Source organism: Triticum aestivum, chromosome 3B (assembly GCF_018294505.1).
Source record: "Triticum aestivum cultivar Chinese Spring chromosome 3B, IWGSC CS RefSeq v2.1, whole genome shotgun sequence".
Taxonomy (NCBI): Eukaryota; Viridiplantae; Streptophyta; class Magnoliopsida; order Poales; family Poaceae; genus Triticum; species Triticum aestivum.
The window spans coordinates 506,056,661-506,079,934 of record NC_057801.1 but is presented as its reverse complement, the minus strand read 5'-3'; positions in this window follow the sequence as shown (position 1 = coordinate 506,079,934).

The window sequence follows — 23,274 nt, the reverse complement described above, 5'->3', positions numbered from 1 at the left end:
TGTTCACATACAATGGGTGTAAGACAGTTTTACACATGCAGAATACTTGGGTTAAACTTGACGAGCCTAGCATGTACAGACATGGCCTCGGAACAATTGAGACCGAAAGGTCGAACATGAGTCATGTACTAGATATGATCAACATAGAGATGTTCACCATTGAAGACTACTCCATCTCATGTGATGATCGGACATGGTTTAGTTGATTTGGATCATGTATCACTTAGACAACTAGGGGGATGTTGATTTTAAGTGGGAGTTCATTATTAATTTGATTAATTGAACTTAAATTTATCATGAACTTATTCCAGATAGTATTTGCAAATTATGTTGTAGATCAATAGCTCGCGCTATAGCTCCCCTATTTTTGATATGTTCCTAGAGAAAACTAAGTTGAAAGATGATAGTAGCAATGATACAGACTGGGTTCATGATCTGAGGATTATCCTCATTGCTGTTTAGAAGAATTATGTCCTTGATGCACCACTAGGGGACATACCTATTGTAGGAGCAGATGCATACGTTATGAACATTTGGATAGCTCGATGTGATGACTACTTAATAGTTTAATGCGCCATGTTTTACGACTTAGAACCGTGCTTCGCGTTTTGAATGCCATGGAGCATATGAGATGTTCCAAGAGTTGAAATTGGTTTTTCAGACTCATGCCCGTGTCGGGAGGTATGAGACCTCTGACAAGTACTTTGCCTACAAGATGGAGGAGAATAGCTCAGCCAGTGAGCATGTGCTCAGAATGTCTGGGTACTACAATCGCTTGAATCAACTGGGAGTTAATCCTCCAGATAAGATAGTGATTGACAAAGTTCTCTAGTCACTATCACCAAGCTAATAGAACTTCGTGATAAACTATAATATGCAAGGGATGACGAAAACGATTTCCGAGCTCTTCACGATGCTGAAATCGGCGAAGGTAGAAATCAAGAAAAAACGTCAAGTGTTGATGGTTAAACAAGACCACTAGTTTCAAGAAAAAGGACAACATGAATAAAGGGAACTTCAAGAAGAATGGCAAGCAAGTTTCCACTCCCATGAAGAAGCCCAAAGCTGGACCCAAACCTGAAACTGAGTGCTTCTACTGCAAGGGAAATGGTCACTAGAAGCGGAATTGCCCCAAATACTTGGCGGATATGAAGGATGGCAAAGTGAAAAAAGGTATTTTTGATATACATGTTACTGATGTGCACCTTACTGTTATTCATAGTAGCCCCTGGGTATTTGATACTAGTTCAATTGCTAGGATTAGTAACTCGAAACAGGAGTTGCAGAATAAACAGAGACTAGTTAAGGGAGAGGTGACGATGTGTGTTGGAAGTGATTCCAAGGTTGATGCGATCACCATCGCACACTCCCTCTACCTTCGGGATTAGTGTTGAACCTAAATAAATGTTATTTGGTGTTTGTGTTGAGCATGAATATGACTGGATCATGTTTATTGCAATACAGTTATTCATTTAAGTCAGAGAATAATTGTTATTCTGTTTATATGAATAAAACCTTCTATGGTCATACACCCAATGTAAATGGTTTATCAAATCTCGATCATAGTGATACACATATTTATAATATTGATGCCAAAAGATGCAAAGTTGATAATGATATTGCAACATACTTGTGGCACTGCCGTTTAGGTCATATTGTTGTAAAGCGCATGAAGAAACTCCATGCGGATGGACTTTTGGAATCACTTGATTATGAATCATTTGATACTTGCGAACCATGCCTCAAGGGCAAGATGACTAAAAACTCCGTTCTCTGGAACAATGGATCAAGCTAATGACGTATTGGATAATACATACCGATGTATGTGGTCGATGAGTGTCAAAGAACGCGGCGAGTACCGTTATTTTCTGACTTCAAAGATGATTTGAGCAGATATGGGTATATCTACTTAATGAAACACAAGTCTGAAACATCTAAAAAGTTCAAAGAATTTCAGAGTGAAGTGGAGAATCATCACAACAAGAAAATAAAGTTTCTACGATCTGATCGCGGAGGTGAATATTTGAGTTACGGGTTTGTCCTTCCTTTAAAACAATGTGGAATAGTTTCACAACTCACGCACTTGGAACACCACAATGTAATGGTGTGTCCGAACATCGTAAGCATACTTTATTAGATACCGTGCGATCTATGATGTCTCTTATCGACTTACCACTATCGTTTTGGGGTTATGCATTAGAGACAGTCGCATTCACGTTAAATAGGGCACCGTCTAAATCCGTTGAGACGACACCGTATGAAGTATGGTTTGGCAAGAAACCTAAGTTCTCGTTTCTTAAAGTTTGGGGTTGCGACACTTATGTCAAAAGGCTTCAGCCTGATAAGCTCAAACCCAAATTGAAGAAGTGTGTCTTCATAGGATACCCTAAAGAAACTATTGGGTACACCTTCTACACAGATCCAAAGGCAAGATCTTTGTTGCTAAGAATGGATCCTTTCTAGAGAAGGAGTTTGTTTCAAAGAAGTGAGTGGAAGGAAAGTAGAACTTGATGAGATAAATGTAACTTCTCTCAAATTGGAGAGTAGCACATCAGAGAAATCCGTTCCCGTGATACCTACACCAACTAGAGAGGAAGCTAATGATGAGGATCATGAAACTTCAGATCAAATTACTATTGGACTTGATAGGTCGAACAGAGCACATTCCGCACTAGAGTGGCATGGTAATCCTGTCCTGGAAGTCATGGTTTCAGACCATGGCGAGCCTATGAACTATGAAGAAGCTATGATGAGCCCAGATTCCAACAGATGGATTGAGGCCATGAAATCTGAGATAGGATCTATGTATGAGAACAAAGTGTGGACTTTGGTGGACTTGCCCAATGATCGCAAGCCATAGAGAATAAATGGATCTCAAGAAGAAGACTGACATTGATGGTAATGTTACTGTCTACAAAGCTCGACTTGTCGCAAAAGGTTTTCGGCAAGCTCAAGGAGTTAACTATGATGAGACTTTCTCACCCGTACCGATGCTTAAGTCCGTCTGAATCATGTTAGCAATTGCTACATTTTGTGCTTATCAAAACTGCATTCCTTAATGGATATCTCAAATAAGAGTTGTATATGATGCAACCAGAAGGTTTTGTCGATCCTAAAGTGCTAAAAAGTGTGCAAGCTCCAGCGATCCATCTATGGACTGGTGCAAGCATCTCGGAGTTGGCATATGCGCTTTGATGAGGTGATCAAATCATATGGTTTTATATGGACTTACGGTGAGGCCTGTGTTTACAAGAAAGTGAGTGGGAGCTCTGTAGAATTTTTGATATTATATGGATGATATATTGCTGATTGGAAATGATATAGAATTTTTGGATAGCATAAAAGGATACTTGAATAAGAATTTTTCAATGAAAGACCTCGGTGAAGCTGCTTACATATTAGGTATCAAGATCTATAGAGATAGATCAAGACGCTTGATAAGATTTTCAATGGGTAGATACCTTGACAAGATTTTGAAGGAATTCAAAATGGATCAGTCAAAGGAGTTCTAGCCTATATTGTAAGGTGTGAAGTTGAGTAAGACTCAAAGCCCGACCACGGCATAAGATAGAGAGAGAATGAAATTCATTCCCTATGCCTTAGTCATAGGTTCTATAAAGTATGCCATGTTGTGTACCAAACCTATTGTGTAGCTTGCCATGATTTTGGCAAGGGGGTACAATAGTGAGCCAGGAGAAGATCACTAGACAACGGTCAAAATTATCCTTAGAGGATTAAGGAAATATTTCTCGATTATGGAGGTGACAAAGAGTTTGTCATAAAGAGTTACGTTGATGCAAGCTTTTATATAGATCTAGATGACTTTGAGTCTCAATCCGGATATGTATTGAAAGTGGGACCAATTAGCTAGAGTAGATCCATGCAGAGCATTGTAGACATAGAAATTTGCGAAATACATATGGATCTGAATGTGCAGACCCGTTGACTAAACCTCTTTCACAAGCAAAACATGATCACACCTTAGTACTCTTTGGGTGTTAATCACATAGCGATGTAAACTAGATTATTGACTCTAGTAAACACTTTGGGTATTGGTCACATGACGATGTGAACTATGGGTGTTAATCACATGATGATGTGAACTAGATTATTGACTCTAGTGCAAGTGGGAGACTGGAGGAAATAGGCCATAGAGGCAATAATAAAGTTGTTATTTTATATTTCCCTATTCATGATAAAGGTTTATTATTCATGCTAGAATTTTATTGATTGGAAACTTAAATACATGTGTGGATACATAAACAAATACTGTGTCCCTAGTGAGCCTCTACTAGACGAGCTCGTTGATAAAAGATGGTTAAGGTTTCCTAACCATGGACATGAGTTGTCATTTAATAATAGGATCACATCATGAGGAGAATGATGTGATGGACAAGACCCATCTGTTAGCTTAGCATAATGATCGTTTAGTTTTAGTGCTATTACTTTATTCATGTCAAATACATATTGCTTCGACTATGAGATTATGCAACTCCCCGATACCGGAGGAATACCTTGTGTGCTATAAAACGTCACAACATAACTGGGTAATTATAAAGATGCTCTACAGGTATCTCCTAAGGTGTTTGTTGAGTTGGCATAGATCGAGATTAGGATTTGTCACTCCGAGTATCCGAGTGGTACCTTTGGGCCCTCTCGGTAATACACATCATAAGCTTGCAAGCAAACGACTAAGGAGTTAGTGACGAGGTCATGTATTACGGAACGAGTAAAGAGACTTGCTGGTAATGAGATTGAACTAGGTATGAAGATACCACAATCGAATCTCGAGCAAGTAACATACCGATGGACAAAGCGAATTACGTATGTTGTCATAATGGTTTGACCGATAAAGATCTTCATAGAATATGTAATAGCCATTATGAGCATCCAGGTTCTGCTATTGGTTATTGACCATAGAGGTGACTCGGTCATGTCTACATAGTTCTCGAACTCGTAGGGTCCGCACGCTTAACGTTTAATGACGATATAGAATTATATGAGTTATGTGATTTGGTGACCGAATATTGTTCAGAGTCCCGGATGAGATCACGGACATGGCGAGGAGTCTCGAAATGTTCTAGACATAAAGATTGATATATAGGACGATGGTATTCGGACACTTGAAGTGTTCCGAAGGGTACCGAGTACATATCGGGTCACCGGAAGGGGTTCCGGGCACCCCCGACAAAAGATATGGGCCTTATGGGCCAAGAGGGGAAACACACCAGTCACAAGGGGCTAGTGCGCCCCCATATGGGCCGACCAAGGTGGGGAAGGAAAGGGGGAAAGGGGAAAGGAAAGTGTGGATTAGGATTCCCACTGCCTTCTCTCCCCTTTCCTCTTTCCTTCCCCCTCCGGCATATATGGTAGGGGGGGCGTCCGGCTTGGGAGGAGCCCAAGTAGGATTCGGTCCTACTTGGGGCACCTCCTGGCCTCTCCCTCCCCCTTCCACCTATATATATGTGGGGGGCGCCCCTAGCACACACCAGACAATTGCCTGGTCGTGTGGGGCGCCCCCTCCACCGTTTACTCCCTCGGTTATTTTTTCATAGTGCTTAGGCAAAGCCCTGCAGAGATCACTTCACCATCATCATCACCACGCCATCGTGCTGACGGAACTCAACAACTACCTTGACGTCTTGCTAGATCAAGAAGGCGAGGGACGTTATCGAGCTGAACGTGTGCAGAACTCAGAGATGTCGTACGTTTGGTACTCGATCAGTGGATCGCGAAGAAAGTTTGACTACATCAATCGCGTTGTGAAATGCTTCCGCTTATGGTCTATGAGGGTACATAGACACACTCTCCCCCTCGTTGCTATGCATCTCCATGGATAGATCATTGCGTGTGCATATAATTTTTTTGTTTTCCATGCAACGATTCCCAACACGGAAGCATCGCATGAAGGAATCTGGACGAAGGAGTTCATATCTGATCTGGATGTAATACCTAGTATCAGGTCCAATGAAAATCTTTTGTGGCAACACTAGAGCAATTGCCTTAGTGAAGGAATCCATGTTTCACAAGATAACCAAACACATCAAGATACGCTTCAACTCCATCCGTGAAAAGGTGAAGGATGGAGACATAGAAATTTGCAAAATACATACAGATCTGAATGTAGCAGACTTGTTGACTAAACCTCTTCCGCGAGATAAACATGATCAACACCAAGACTCCATGGGTGTTAGATTCATTACTATGTAATCTAGATTATTGACTCTAGTGCAAGTGGGAGACCGATGGAAATATGCCCTAGAGGCAATATTAAAGTTGTTATTACTATATTTCCTTATTCATGATAAATGTTTATTATTCATGCTAGAATTGTATTGACCGAAAACTTAGATACATGTGTGGATACATAAACAAATATTGCGTCCCTAGTAAGCCTCTACTAGACTAGCTCGTTGATCAAAGATGGTTAAGGTTTCCTAACCATAGACATGAGTTTTCACTTGATGACGGGATCACGTCATTAGGAGAATGATGTGATGGACAAGACCCATCCATTAGATTAGCATATGATTGTTCAGTTTATTGCTACTGCTTTCTTAATGCCAAATACATGTTTCTTCGACCATGAGATCATGCAACTCTCGAATACCGGAGGAATACCCTGTGTGCTATCAAATGTCACAGCGCAACTAGGTGATCATAAAGATGCTCTACAGGTATCTCCGAAGGTGTCTGTTGGCGTGAATCGAGATTGGGATTTGTCACTCCGTATGACGGAGAGGTATCTCTAGGCCCTCTCAGTAATACACATCATAAGAAGCTTGCAAGCAAAGTGACTAAGGAGTTAGTTGTAAGATGATGTATTACAGAATGAGTAAAGAGACTTGCCGGTAACAAGATTGAACTAGGTATGAAGATACCGACGATTGAATCTCGGGCAAGTAACATACCGACAGACAAAGGGAACTACATATGTTGTCATAAAGGTTCAACCGATAAAGATCTTCGTAGAATATGTAGGAACCAATATGGGCATCCAGGTCCCGCTATTGGTTATTGACTGGAGAGGTGTCTCGGTCATGTCTACATCATTCTTGAACCCGTAGGGTCCGCACGCTTAATGCTCATTGATGACATAGTATTGTATGACTTATGTGATTTGGTGACCGAATGTTGTTAGGAGTCCCGGACGAGATCACAGAAATGACGAGGAGCTTCAGAATGGACCGGAGGTAAAGATCGATATATAGGACGATGCTATTTGGTCACCGGAAAGGTTTCAGAATGAATCGGGTAGTCATTGGATCACTGAAAGGGGTACCGGGAGGCCTCAGGAGGTTATTGGGCCTTATGGGCCAAAGGAGGGGAGCACACCAACCCACAAGGCGTTGGCGCACCCCACCTCTAGGCCGTCGTCCCTAAGGGAGGAAAGGGGGGAGGGCTAGCCCCTCCCGCCTTCCCCTTCTCATTAGAGAAAGGAAGGGGGGCGCCACCCCCTCCCGCCTTCCCCCTGCGCGCCCAAGAAGGAAGGTGGGCGCGGCCAGGGCAGGAGCCCAAGGCGACCCCCTGCCCCTTGGGGGAGCCCTAGCACTACAAAAAAAAGACACATCTGTGACATTTTGGGCCAAACGAAATTTTGTTCTGTCATACATATGACACTTCTATGACGATAATTGTGACAAAACCCGGTATCATCATAGATGTGGTGGCCTCCTACTTCTATGACAAAAAATCATGACAGAAAATGGGCTTTTTGTCCTGGGCGGGCCGGAGACGCAGCTGCATGACATTCTTTGGGCTGTCCATGACGGAAAAAACCATGGTAGAAGCGAGGGGGAGGAAAATTTTGGGGAGTTCCCGGTTACGGTGGGAGGTCAGAGGCCGAGCGATGCGCGTTTCTCTTGTACATGTACGCGCATGTGTGCGAGGCGTTGGATCTAACTGAACCCGAGCGAGGCGTTGGGCTCTAACTAAACCCGAGTGATTGCACTGCAAGCTATGTGTTACTGAGCCCGAGCGATCGATCGATGGCTGTTAATTGAACCCGATTGAGCGATTCCTTCGCTGCTCCTTCTAACCGAAGCCGATCGATTGGATGAACAGTGAGCGTTGCGGGGGGGGGGGGGTTTGGATGAACAGTGAGCGGTGGTGTTTGCCTCTGGATGAACAGGACCCCGTGGTGTGGAGGGGTGGATGAACAGTTGACGGTCGAGGGGTGCCCATGGAGGGGTGGTTGAACAGGACCCCGTGGTGTGGAGGGCTGGATGAACAGTAGACGTTGGAGGGGTGCCCGTGGAAGGGTGGTTGAACAGTAGCCGGTGGAGTAGCGCGTGGTGGAGGCTGGATGAATAGGAGCCCGTGGAGGCTGGAGGAGGTCGACGGTAGCCCGTGGAGGCTGGAGGAGGTCAATGGTGGAGATGAACAGTATCCCGCGGAGTCCCATTTTGTGGTACGCCACATCCCTCCCGATGAACAGGACCCCCGTTTCGACCGTAGCGCTCCAACACAAGTCCGTTTCGTCCGTTTTGCGGTATGCCACACCTCTCCCGATTAACAGGACCCCCATTTCGACCGTAGGGGGTCCGTTTCATCCGTTTTACAGTACTCCACACCCCTCCCAATCAACAGTACCCCCGTTTCGACCATAGGAGGTCCTATTCCTCCGTTTTGCGGTACGCCACACCCCTCCCAATCAACAGGACCCCCGTTCCGACCGTAGGAGGTCTGTTTCCTCTGTTTTGCGATACGCCACACCCCTCCCGATCAATAGGACCCCGTTCCGAACGTAGGAGGTCCGTTTCCTCTGTTGTGCGGTACGCCATGCCTCGTTTCCATCACCTGTTCCGTCCAAACCCTCCCGATGAACACGACCACGCATTCCGTTCCGACCCAGCCGGTTGGCTCCCCATGAACACGACGACGATGCTGTTTCTCCGTTTTGACCCAGCCATGTACACGAGCCCTGGCCGTACGTATGCGCGAGTAGGTGTTCGAGACCCCACCTGTATGTACACATACGTGGCCGTATTCTTTCTTGCACCCTGGCCGCTGTACGTACGTGTACATGATACGTGCGCGCCTCTTCTACGACACGTGCGCACCTCTACTACGACACGTGCGCGCCTCTACATCGACACGTGCGCGCCTCTACATCGACCAGTATGTACGTACACGTTCGCGACCAGAATGACAACGCTACGTACGCTTCAACCAGGTGGGTCCCGACTGTCAGGCACTTCCTTGCCTGCGAAGATGTAGCTAGTGGGTCCCAGCAGTCAGGGGGGCGAATCGTTTTTTTCTAGACGCACTTCCTTGCGTGCGAAGATGTAGCTGGTGGGTCCCAGCAGTCAGGGGGAAACGTTTTTTTTCGTGAAATACGGTGGCCCATCCGGTGGGTCCCCGCTGTCAGGTGGAGGAATAATTACTTTCCGTGTAATAAGGAGGCACTTCCTTGCTGCGGCCGTGGACCCAGCTGTCAGCCTCTCCACGTACGGTCCACGTCCGATGGAAGCCGTTCCTTGACCACGGTGACCACGCTGCGCCAAGAGCACCAGGGCAGTGGACAACGGCGAGGCCTAGGAAGGGGACGACGTGGAGCTGGGGAAGAGGCGACAGTGGATGCCCACGCGTAGAGGAGTATGAGGGTTCACTCGTTCGGCTGCGGTGTGAGGCTGCCGTCGTTGCAGAATAACAGGGGGTGTGGGTGCGTAGAGGGATGGCCTGGCCAACGGTGGGAGTAGTAGGGGGCGGTGAGGCCTCTGCGGCATCACAGCCGGCCATGGGCGGCAGGAGCAGGCGGCATGACCAGTGCTGCTTTGGGCAGCTGGAGCAAGAAGACCAGAGGTTGAAGAAGCACCAGGGCCGTTGGATGGACATCGTACGGTCACTGGAGCTAGAATCGTTCATATATTGACTAAAGTTGACAAAGGCCTCCGTCCCAGTCAACTTAGTAGGCCCACAAGTCAGCCTCCTACCAAGGTGGGTCCCAGCTAGTAGGGGGTATTCATTTTTTATGCGTAATAAGGAGGCACTTCCGGTGGGTCCGAGCTGACAGCGGGGGCAACGTTTTTTTCGTGAAATACGGTGGCCCATCCTGTGGGTCCCAGCAGTCAGGGGAAACGTTTTTTTTTGTGAAATAATGGTGGCCCGTCCGGTGGGTCCCTGCTGTCAGGTGGAGGAATAATTATTTTCTGCGTAATAATGAGGCACTTCCTTGCGGCTGTCGTGGACCCAGCTCTCAGCCTCTCCACGTACAGTACTCTTCCGATGGAAGTCGGTCGTTGACGACATTGACCACGCCACGCATAGAGCACCACGGCGGTGGACGATGGCGAGGCCTAGGAAGGGGACGACACGGAGCCGGGGAAGACGCGGCAGTGGAAGCCCGCGCGGAGAGGAGTACGAGGATTCACCGGTTCGGCTGCGGTGTGAGGCTGCCGTCGCTGCAGAATAACAGGGGGTGTGGGTGAGTAGAGGGATGCCCTGGCCAGTGGTGGGAGTAGTAGGGGGCGCTGAGGCCTGCGCGGTAGCACAGCCGGCCACAGGAGGTGGGAGCAGGCGGTCCCGCCGACGCTGCTTTGGCGGCTGGAGCAAGAAGATCAGAGATTGAAGAAACACAACGGCCGTTGGATTGTCATCCAACGGTTACGTCTGCTAGAATCGTTTGTTGACGTATATAATAACTAAAAAAATCTTGCATACGCATCAACTAAACAGGCCCACAAGTAAGACCACTCCCTCTTTTTTTAATAATTTATATATAGCTCATGGCAACTTCTTATGCAATTTATTGCAGTCGTTTTTTTGGTTGGCCAGGGCCAATTTCACATATTTCTATGGGTTCCAAACTATTTTTAATACCGAAATGTCGAGCCAGATTTAAAGTACTTTGAAGATATATTTAAATTAGGTTAATGCCCAGTGAAATAGGAATCTGAAAATGTGAAAAAAATCAGAAATTATAAAGTAATTGCCAATTTGTCATCTGTTTTTATATTTACAACCCATTTCATATTACTTTCAAGATTTGCAGGCGTCTTGAAAGAGTTGCAGCCCATCAGGGCATAGAAAAATAAGTAGGCCTGGATTGGGTATTCTTTAGAAAAAATAAAGTGGGCTCATTTTCACAAAGAAAAAATAGCTGGGCTGGTCACATGGTGAATGTCGGTGTCAAAACCGGCGGATCTCGGGTAGGGGGTCCTGAACTGTGCGTCTAGGTGGATGGTAACAGGAGACAAGGGACACGATGTTTTTACCCAGGTTCAGGCCCTCTCGATGGAGGTAAAACCCTACTCCTCCTTGATTAATATTGATGATATGGGTAGTACAAGAGTTGATCTACCACGAGATCAGAAAGGCTAAACTCTAGAAGCTAGCCTATGGTATGATTGTTGTTCGTCCTACAGACTAAACCTCTCTGGTTTGTATAGACACCGGAGAGGGCTAGGGTTACACAGAGTCGGTTACAATGGGAGGAGATCTACATATCGCATTGCCAAGCTTGCCTTCCACGCCAAGGAAAGTCCCATCCAGACACGGGACGAAGTCTTCAATCTTGTATCTTCATAGTCCGGGAGTCCGGCCAAAGGTCATAGTCCGGCCATCCGGACACCCCATAATCCGGGACTCCCTCAGTAGCCCCGAACCAGGCTTCAATGACGATGAGTCCGGCGCGCAGATTTGTCTTCGGCATTGCAAGGCGGGTTCTTCTCCAAATTCCATATAGCTGTTGAATAATGTCCGGCTTCTGGTGAATGTTGCGCTTCTTGGCTTCCGCGCCCAATAATGGTCATCTTCCACATGTCAAACGAATGCGAAAAGCCAGGGTGTTTGTTTTTTCATTTACCCCCCTAGCTGCATAAATGAGCTGCCCATAAAAGACACGGGGATTTAGATCCAACTCACACCATCTTTCCTCCGCGAGCATTCATCGGAGCGCTTTTGACATAGATCCATTCCATCATGGCCAGTCGACGCGGCTCCTCCTCTCGCGCTCCCAGCTCTCGGCCTGGAGATTGGGAGAGATGCTCCGTCCCGCACAACGACATAGTGGCGCTCCAGGCCAAGGGGTTTCTCCCCCCAGCCTTCATGGTCCCGGTTCAAGCCGGGCTTGCCAACTATAATAGTGGAGAGGAAGCAGAGAGCGTCCCTAATCCCTCCAAAGGAGAGCGGGTATGCCTTGTCCCTTATTTGATAAGGGGGCTCGGATTTCCAATTCATCCATTTCTCCGAGGGCTCCTGGAGTTCTACGGCCTCCAGTTGCATAACCTTACGCCTGCCTCTATATTGCATATTGCGGGCTTCGTAGCCCTCTGCGAGCTGTTTCTGGGCATCAAGGCTCATTTCGCACTGTGGAAGAAGTTGTTCTGCCTTGTGCCCCGTTCTTATGAGGGGTCGATATATCAAGTGGGTGGAGCCGAACTATGGCGCGTCGCCGGGACCGGATATCTATCCGGAACCCCAAAGAAGACGTCCGAAGACTGGCCTTCAGAATGGTTTTATATAGAAGACGTCCCCCTGCCGGACTAGCTCCAGTTCATCAATGTAATGTAGGCATGTATTCCGTAAATAGTCATACATGCTTATGGAAAAGAACTTGCATGACATCTTTTGTCCTACCCTCCCGTGGCAGCGAGGTCCTATTGGAAACTAAGGGATATTAAGGCCTCCTTTTAATAGAGAACCGGAACAAAGCATTAGCACATAGTGAATACATGAACTCCTCAAACTATGGTCATCACCGGGAGTGGTCCCGATTATTGTCACTTCGGGGTTGCCGGATCATAGCACAGACTATGGACTTGCAAGATAGGATCAAGAACACACATATATTCATGAAAACATAATAGGTTCAGATCTGAAATCATGGCACTCGGGCCCTAGTGACAAGCATTAAGCATAGCAAAGTCATATCAACATCAATCTCAGAACATAGTGGATACTAGGGATCAAACCCTAACAAAACTAACTCGATTACATGATAAATCTCATCCAACCCATCACCGTCCAGCAAGCCTACGATGCAATTACTCACGCACGGCGGTGAGCATCATGAAATTGGTGATGGAGGATGGTTGATGATGATGACAGCGACGAATCCCCCTCTTCGGAGCCCCAAACGGACTCCAGATCAGCCCTCCCGAGAGAGATTAGGGCTTGGCGGTGGCTCCGTATCGTAAAACGTGATGAAACTTTGTCTTTGATTTTTTTCTCCCCGAAAGCCAATATATGGAGTTGGAGTTGGCGTCGGAGGGCGTCCAGGGGGCCCATGAGGTAGGGGGGCGTGCCCAGGGGGGAGGGGCGCGCCGCCCACCCTCGTGGACAGGGTATGGGCCCCCTGGTCTTCATCTTTGGTGAGGATTTTTTATTATTTATTATAAGATAATCCGTGGAGTTTCAGGTCATTCCGAGAAGTTATGTTTTCTGCACATAAAACAACATCATGGCAATTCTGCTGAAAACAGCGTCAGTCCGGGTTAGTTCCATTCAAATCATACAAGTTAGAGTCCAAAACAAGGGCAAAAGTGTTTGGAAAAGTAGATATGACGGAGACATATCATACTCAGACAACAGACTGATCCAATTTTTTCCAGTAATATAAGTGATGGATAGTGCCTTCGTTACTGACACGACATAAGAAGTGAAACCTGCAAAAATAGCATTCATAGAGCAAACCAAACGGTTTACTCTGTGATGAATGTCACATGGCAAAACCTGCATCGTAAAATTGCAAGAAAAGAAAGAAAACATGACATTAAATCAATAAGATTTAGACAGTAAATCAATAAGATTTACTTGATGTGACACGAGTGAATCCTTACCTGGAAATCACTATGTTGAAGTACTAAGCAGAAGATTGATCGTACAACTACGCATGGCATGCAGGGCCCCCGCCTACTCCCACAAGCAGGGCAGTCCAAAGGTCGTGATAAATCGTATGGACCGAACATCCATGGGACTGGAAATCCTGGTGGGTGCGATAAACCCCACAATGCATACAGATATTGGAGTGTAACTATAATTGATAAATCGTCCTCACAAAAATATGATCTGGATACTTCAAAATATACAGACTGAATTGAGTGGACATACATTAACATAGACCGTTCTCAAGACTGACCACACACCAAAAGCGGCAGTGCTAATAAACAATACAGGGTTCACAAACATAAATCAAGTACTGAACAATAGTACTTACTACAGACAAGCAAAGTTGCACTAACTAAACTCTGCAGACTATTTCTTGCCACCGACCTACGGGATGAACCCTGCATAACTGACTAGGCCATGGACTTCGTGTGAGATGTCTACATGCACCATCACCATCTTGTCAACCTTGGAGAACCTAACAGAGTGGTCTTTCCACTCATAAACATGATGATGAAGACATGCCGCATCAAATTTGTTGGGAAGCTTTACAAGAACCACACCCTTCATAATCCAAGGCACAACCAGGAAATTGTTGTGGTCAAGTACAACCTCGAGAACACGCCTGACAACAATGCTACAGGAAAACACTAGTTCAGGACATGTGGCGACAAGGACACATCAACTGGATAGTTCAGTAGTAGAACTCATCATCAGGTCTTCCAGTTCACACGGCATGACTTTGAGAACTTCATCTCCACCACGGACCTGGTTCTAATTCAAACAGAAACCATATTTTATTACTACATCCTTTCAGAAATATAAGATGATTTTCGATATTATACTCCATATATGACTACATATACACACAGAAATGAGTGAACAAAGACACTAGAACACGTCTTCAAAGGCATGAGAGCAGAGGGATTACATGCAATATCCATAACACAAGTTACTGAGGCAAATATACCCTCTTAAAAGGTAGCATTGATGTTCATAAAGTACTCCCTCCATCCCAAAATTCTTGTCTTATATTTGTCTAGATATGGATGTATCAAGTCACATTTTAGTATTAGATACATCCGTATCTAGACAAATCTAAGACAAGAAATTTGGGACAGAGGGAGTAGTTGAAAGTAATCTATAAGAAATTAGTGTCAACCTCTCGCATGTTTTGGTCAAAAGAGGAATTTAGAACCGTCATTTGGCACACTAAAATCACATGTAAGATCACCCAGAAAGTTGTACTACCAGTACTAGTACTGCGTGTTAGATGAAAAAACACAATCAAGATCAAGAAAAAGATCGTCAACAAGAGACATTACCTAGACTTGCTTAATGAGGGATCCCGGAGAGGGGGGCTTGGACAGGGCAATGGCTTTGACCTTGTCTGCGGTAGTCTCGGCGGGGTGCTTGCGCTTCTTCATACCATGAGCCTCGACGGTTTTGGCCAGAGCCATAGACATCACGTCGGCCGGTGCTCCGGCATCCATCCAAGAGAGGAAGCTGAGAGAGAAGAGTGAAAGGAGGAACGAGATGAGGGAGAAGCGAAGCGAGTGGGGGTTTTCTTCAAGAGAGGAAGCTGAGAGAGAAGAGTGAAATGATGGTTGCTTCGTCCGTCCAACTTACTGCTGGAAAGGAGGGGGTTTTGTGATTTGGCGGCTCATTGGGCATTACTGCGGCAGTTCGATCGGGGTAGTCTACCGTCACTCTACTACGGAGTAATTTAGTGCATGGCTGGTGGACCCAGGTGCTAGCTGTCCCACACGTCGGCGAAAGTGAGTAATTTAGTGCATGGCTGGTGGAGGATCCGCACGGTAGAGCGTGTCCACTGTTTTTCTGAAGAAAAAATGATTACAACAAGCATTTCCACTCTTACGATGGAGGAGTGCAAAACACGGCAGCCACTTGAACATACACAGTGCTCCTACTACTAGGCATGTGCAGTGGTTCATACATCAGTACTACACAATCTTGTTGCTAGTGTAGTAAGATATGACGATAACAAATGATGTTGTGCGCATGTCAACTACTCCTATATGTAACATAGTACCACTTTTTCGAATGTCTAGTCGAGAATGAATGGTGAGATCAATGTTAAAAGAACTAGGTCCACATCGCATGGAGAGTACGGTGCTACAGTACTCCATGAAACATGAACCATATGAAGCACGAATAGTGTTACGTAGGGTGTATGAAGGGTGCACGGGATGGGAGCAAAAGTTCCCTTCTCGGCCCACTTTTGGGTGTTTGGCAGAGTGCATGAAGGGTGCATGAGTCCATGCTAGTAGGTTGACAAAAATACACAAAGAGAAAACAACTATATTGAGATGAGAATGCAACCAAACACACCCACACGCTTTGTGCTACAGTGACTGATCTGCATCGTCTGAGTTTGATCCAACGGTCATGTTGCGCCGAGACATGGACATGCCAATGCAGAGGGCGCCTAAACACCACCGAAGTCCCTCTGCTTCTCAAGGCGCACAACGTTGGTGATGCTGGGTGCAACCGCCCGTAGAGCCCGCTCTCTATCGACGGGAGCCAGCTCGTCAAAGACGACGTCCAATGGCACGAATGGATTCCGGTGGCGGAGCCCTGAAAGGATTTGCCCGACAACGGTGATGGCAGCCCGCACCCCCTCCTTGTCCAGCTCAGCCCCCACCATCGCACGGAGACGGCTCAGCTCCTCGGAGATATAGGTGAAGAAGGAGACCAGGTCAGGAAGCCGCAGCTCGTTGAAGTCGACCGGGTGGTCGAACGGGTTTAGCCTGATGGCCGGCATCGTCGCACTGGCACGACGGTAGGCATCACGCAGCCGCAACACGTGCGTGGCAACTTGGTTCACCAAGTGGCTGAGGCAATCCTGGACCTCGTCACGATCGGCTCGCTCGCGCTCCAGCCGGCTCCCCTGACGGCCTATCGTATCTCCCGCTTTCTGCAGCAATGCCACCGAGCCTCGAGCATCTTTGTGGTGGACGCCTGCCGCTTTTGAAGCTCCGTGAACTCCCGCACATAATGGAGGAGCATGGCACTCCGTCCTCCTTGAGCTCACGGAGCTCCACGTCCTTGGCCCTGAGCTCCGCATCCTTGGCATGGAGCTCCTGTGTCAGGCGCCTCACCTCAGACTCCGTGATCTGCTGGGCCGCCATGGCACCAGGTAGAAGCAATGGGGAGAGGAAGCAAAGGGGGCGAAACAGTTGAAAGGCAATGCAATCTACGGGAAGGCGGAGGGAGCCAGCCGAGCGGGGAATCTTTTGGTTTTCACCACGGTAAAACACCAGTCGACGACTTCTCACATTAGGGAGCAGTGGGTTTTTACAGGCGGGGTCATCATGACTAATTGCTGCCGCGCCTGCTCCCGTCAATCAAAAAATTAAAAATCCTGCCGTGCCTGCTCCCGTCAATAAAAAAATTAAAAATCCTGCCGCACCCAAACACCAGAGCAACGCCGCGGTGGATATTTAAATTTACCTGCCGGCAAGTAGATAAAAATAGGGGTGAAAAAACAAATCTGGCGGCGGACTAGCTAATCGGTCGAACTAGCCCAACTAGCTAGCCACCGTGCTTCAATGATGTACTCGGCAGGAAAGGTGGTCTTTCGTGATTTGATGACTCATTTACTTGCTTCGGCGCTACGACTGAGGAGGACCCAGAAAACGCAAGGTAGGACGTCCCACGTCAGGAAGAATATATGCGTGCACCACCCGGGAGGATCCCGAAACCGCGCAGTAGGGTGTGCCACGTCTCGGCACGGAGGAAAATGTGCGTGTAAAAATATACTGCATCAGACGTAGTACCTATGGTTCGACCTCGGGACCCAGCCAGTCGGTCAAAAAAACCCCACTAGCCACACAACTTCATCATGCAAACCTGGCACGGAGGATAGATATGGTTAGCTCCATCTTGACCAGCCACAACGTCTCTTGTTCTAGGCGATTCTTCTATTTTCCAAGCTTTTTTAGTTGTAATAACACCACGGCAAGCTAGCGCCGCTCTTCATGTCTGCCCGTGCAAAGGTTAGACGATGGAGAGAAGAGAGATTGAGATCACAGACCTGGGACCCACCAGTAAGTGAGAAACGGTCATGCACGTGTTGATGAGGCACTCCCTCTACTCTACTCAACGCAAGTACTGTATAAAATCAAGTTATGGGACAAAGCCAACAACCGTTCATTTTTCAGGCTATCGACTTACGCTTTGTAGTCCAGGTTGCCAGTTCGAATCTCGTCTTTCAGATTTGTTAGTTTTAGGTCCAAATTTGATTAATGACAAGTGGGACCCCCGTGTGTTGTTCCGATATTTCAGTGTAGGATGGTTTTTTTGAACAAACACTTTGCGCGGTTAGACAAGTAACGGCACGAGTTACACGTATTTTGCAAGTTTACGAACAAAAATGACAGCGGCATAGAATATCACATCCACCCCGCAGCTTAGATACTATGGTGATACGAGTTTTTACACCGTTGGAAGTGAGATCCAATGGCTTGGGAGTAGTCTTTGTAATTATGCGCAATTTCCAAACTCTCCAAAGGTTTTTTTGCAAATAAAACATTCAGGCCTCGTGTGTGCCGCTGCATCTTCGATCCAACGGCTCCCCAGTGCTCATATTAGGTGCTCCCCGTAGCTTAATTACCCGCTACGGTGATATGAGCATCTAGGTTGTATGATCAGTGATCAGATGGCACATGCGTAGTACTTGTACTTTCTGCGCATTTCCCAAACTCTATCAGTCGTATATTGCAAAAACATTCAAACCTCCTACTGTGGGCCGTTAGATCTCAGTGAACTCGTATCACCATAGAATCTACGGTGCGGGAGCACCTCATATTCTCCCGTGCGAGAAAACATAAGGTGATATCGCAGCTTGGATGCTACGGTGATACGAGCTTGGAGGTCGTTTGATCTGAGATCCAATGGCATCTGAGCAGTCTTTGTGCTTGTAAGCAGTGGCCGAACTCTTTTGGGGCTTTTCTGCAAAAAACCATTCGAACCACCGAGGAGGTGTTGGGTCACAAATCCAACGGCTCCGAAGAGCTTGTATCACCAAAGCATCTAAGGTGTGGTAGCACATGATATTCTTACATACAGGAGAATATGATGTCCTCCTTCATCTTAGATATGCTACGGTGATACGAGCTTCGAGGTCGTTGGATATGGGATCCAAGGGCATCTGAGTAGTTTTTGTACAAATTGTGTGCAATTCTCAAACTCATCAAGGTTTCCTGCAAAAAAAATTAGACACATCATGTGAACTGCTATATCTCAGATCTACAAGCTCCAAGCAACTCGTATCGGCATATAGCATCTAAGGTATGGGGGCACATGATATTCTCCAGGGGAGGAGGGGTGGGGGATGCACAACCAATCGGTGGTTGGGAGGGTGGGACAATATATCTAAACAACCCTAAACAGAGCTCCACAATTTTATCTAAGGTCGAGGGGTTGACCCCCGACAATCATAGCTCCGCCTAAACACAACATTTGCATGTACTATAGTACTAGACTTAATATTCATGTTTCAGTTTCATGTTCATTTTAAATATTGAACTGAGGACCATGGATGTCTTACATTTTACTCCCTTCGTTCCTAAATATTAGTCTTTTTAGAGGTTTCAAATGGACTGGCACATACGGATGTATATAGACATATTTTAGAGTCTAGATTCACTCATTTTGCTCCGTATGTAGTCACTTGTTGAACTCTCTAAAAGACTAATATTTAGGAATAGAAGGAGTATTTTTGAATTCGTGTCATACATGCATGGTTTGGAAAAATAGATGCACTATACTTATTGGATTGTTGTTGTGTTCGTGCGTGTGTGTCTCTCTCTCTGTGTGTGTGTGTGGTCATATGCTTGATACATACAAAGTTTTCTCACCTCCATATTGTTCATCTTTTAAATTTGAATTTGCAGTGGAAAACTTACTAGGGATACCATGAAATGTGAAATCCACGTTGAGATCACTATATCACAAACTCACTCTAATTCAACAACTCGTCATAAATCAATTACCACGTTGAGATTAGTATTTGCAAGGAAAATACGAGTATTGTAATACACATAGATTAGTTCGGCAATTTAAAAGGTTCCTTTAGTATTCTCGAATGGTAGGACCCAACGGCGTGTCAGCCAGACCTTGGCTCGTGTTGATCCTACAAAAAAACGGGCTCGTGTCCTTCGGTGGCGTGCGTGGTACGCACATTAGGCAACCCCAACCAGTCGAGCCTCAGCGTTTCAAGTCGAAATATCTGGCGGCCAGAATTCCAGCCCTAGGAAATTCCCCTCATGTCCCCGGTCCATAATGACTACCGATGAACAACGGAGGGATGCTTTAGTAACTAGACAACGTTACCTACCGTGCCGAGCACGGTTCAATTCCCTCGGCCGCCGCTCGTCAAGGTCACCCATCAACTGCATTGCCTAGTACTACTACTACTATTACACCAGGATGAGCACAGAATTGAGCCCGTTTGTTCGTGCCTAGTACTTGAGTTAATATATCAGGCAATGCACTGGTACAGAGAGATTATCCTTTTACTATGCATATATAACTTGTCTGAAGTCTAACTAAGCAAAATGTTTGACCAAATCCTTTCTTAAGAAATACAACAGGACATATGTACGGCTTGAAAATTTATTGCATGATGCAGGTTATGATATTGTTTCGAATCCTGGATCTTAAATTTCAGAAAATCCAAAAGTGAGCATAAATTCTTGAAACTGAGCATGGTCACATGATATGGCACAAATATTACTTCGTAAGTTTTTTCTTCAATTCGAGACAAGCTGCTTATGACAAGTTGCACAAATAAAGAGCCAAGGTATTTTGGAACAAAGACCTGTCACGTTAAGGCGAACGCTTTCACTATTGAAACCGTGGGCGTTTACGTGCCGCCACAAGTCCCCACTTCTCATCGGCAGGTGCCGTCCCAGCAAGCGTGTGAGTCGACGGGAGGCATGCGAGTAGACCGCTGCGCCGGCTGTCAGGGAGGCGTGCGAGCAGACCGCTGTGCAGACTCACCGGGAGGCGAGCCCTTTGACCAGACTCTGCCGCCCACCATCGTCCCAACTGCTCCCACTTTTAATGTCGCCGGCGCCGTAGTTTAAAATCAACCCCTCACTACCCGGTATCGCTACAATCTTCTCTCTTCCTCTCCGATTCTCCTGTCGTCTGCCTCCAACCAGACTAACCTAAACGTACGCCATGCCGCATCACGATAGTCTGCCCTTAGTGTTCCAGTTTCCTGAGGAAGACACACAACCGGAGTCTCAAGAACATAAGGCGCTTTGGGACGAGCTTGAACTGGCCTTGCGGGAAGACAACGCGCCTGTCCCCGCTCCCGTTCCGGCTCCCGTCGCCCCGACTGCGCCAGCACCCATCCCCATGGCATTGATGGGCTGGGAGCTGCACATTGTCGCCGAGCTTGATGCCACGGGGTTCCACAAGGTCCCTGCCAACTTTCATGCGCCCGTGCACCTGCCAGCGCATGCGCCTGCGCGTGCACTGACGCGCACACCCGTGCCAGTGCCCGTGCACCTGCCAGTGCATGCGCCTGCGCGTGCACTGATGTGCGCGCCCGTGCCGGTGCCCGTGCACACGAATGTCTCCGCCGCGCCGTTGACAGTGCCTGTTCCCGGGAGGGTGCTAGTGCCCCCTTCAATGACATGGATGGCCGCCGTCGACCGCTTCCTTGCACCAACGCCAGTCGCCTCCTCCCGCCAGTTGACTTGCTCCGAAGTCCAGAATATTTTGGCTTTCCTTGAAGCTAGGCCAACATCTAGGAGTACGCCAACAACAGCGCAAGACACCGCCGTCGCCGTCGGTCAGTGGCTCGACGACACACAGAGCACGGCAGAGGAGCCGCTTATCACCGCGAGACGCCCCCGCCGCCGCCGCGTAATCTAAATTTGCCATGAAAAACGTTCGGATTGCCATGCTTAAAATTTGAATGTTTATCATTTCCGTTTATTTTATATCGATCGTCGTATAATTTAAAGCTGGAGTCGGACTGAACGAAATCTATGGTTTGATCGATTGAATGTTCTGCTTGAGCCGTATCAAATTAAATATAAAATGTCATCAACCCACATGTATTCCTTGTCATCCAACGACCTAGACTGCTTCAATGTCGAGCGCTCAACACGTTTAGCGTGCAGTTAATTTCATGCCAAAAATAGTGCTAATCACATAATAACATGGAAATAATATCCTAGTACTTAATATCCGCATGCACTTAATATACTTCCAAATTAACATGCACTGACTAGTGCTGCTAGTACGTGAAACTGGTTTCGTGACTTGTGAACGCGTCCAGATATGGTCAACGGCAACATCGCCCGCGAGTTCTTCGTGTTTGCCCGTGCGTCTAAACGCAAAAGGGGAGGAGAGAGAGAGAGAGAGCACACATGAAACCCACCAGTAAGTGAAGGCGAATAGTACTAAAAATAATATTACATGTTATGCATTAATTAGGCTGTGATAATATAAAAACATTATGTGAACAAAGGGGGGTACAACAAACATTGTTGTTCTACGTATGTTGCCTATTGACGTGCGACTTGAAGGCCCGGTCGCATGTTCGATCCTTGTCCTTTATTTTTTAATTTGTATATGGGTCCAAATTTGTTTTATGACATGTGGGCCCCTCGGTGTGTAGTTTGTAGCACTTTAATTTGTGGGTCGAAATTTGTTCCATTCCAAGTGGACTATCGGTGTGTAGTTTTGTAGCTTATTTATAATAATTAAAGAGAACAACATAGTTTTTTCAATAATACCATGGTGCGACGTTGAAGGCGAGAAAGGACGTGCGAGAGAGCGATGACCGAGCCAGAGGGAAATCAACTAGGGGAGTTGCGTGGGTTGCAACGGTGTTTGGAGTAGTTGTGGGCCGAATGCCACGAAAATATAATCTAAACCGACCGGAATAAATGCCTACACATATTAATCCAAGGTTGGAGTGCCCCTCGCAATGTAAATAGCTCTAGCTTTTCGAGGGATGGAGAGGTACTAGCTTCAATGCGTGGAAGATACAATGTGAGAAAGCGAGGTCAATCGAGAGACATATAGATAGAGAGACAAAGTGAGTGTGGTCCGACATTCATTGAACAAATATATATGCTTTGGAGAGATATTGTCCGATTGAGCTTTTGGCAAGGGTGAGGGCTGTAAGATAGAGCTTGAGAGATGATCTAGTCACAGACGTGTAGATATATTTTGTGTGTGGGAGGAAGCAAGGTCAACCGATCACATAGGGTCACCTGCGATCGATAGAGTGAGACGGGTTGGAGAGAGTGACCTAGATAGACAATGTGCGTGAGAGAGTATACAATGTGAATAGGTCGAATTGGGCTCAAACATGGTGATATATCGTTTTTGTCCGAGAAAGAGCGAGGTCAATCGAGACATACAAAGAGAGAGAGAGAGAGAGAGAGAGAGAGAGAG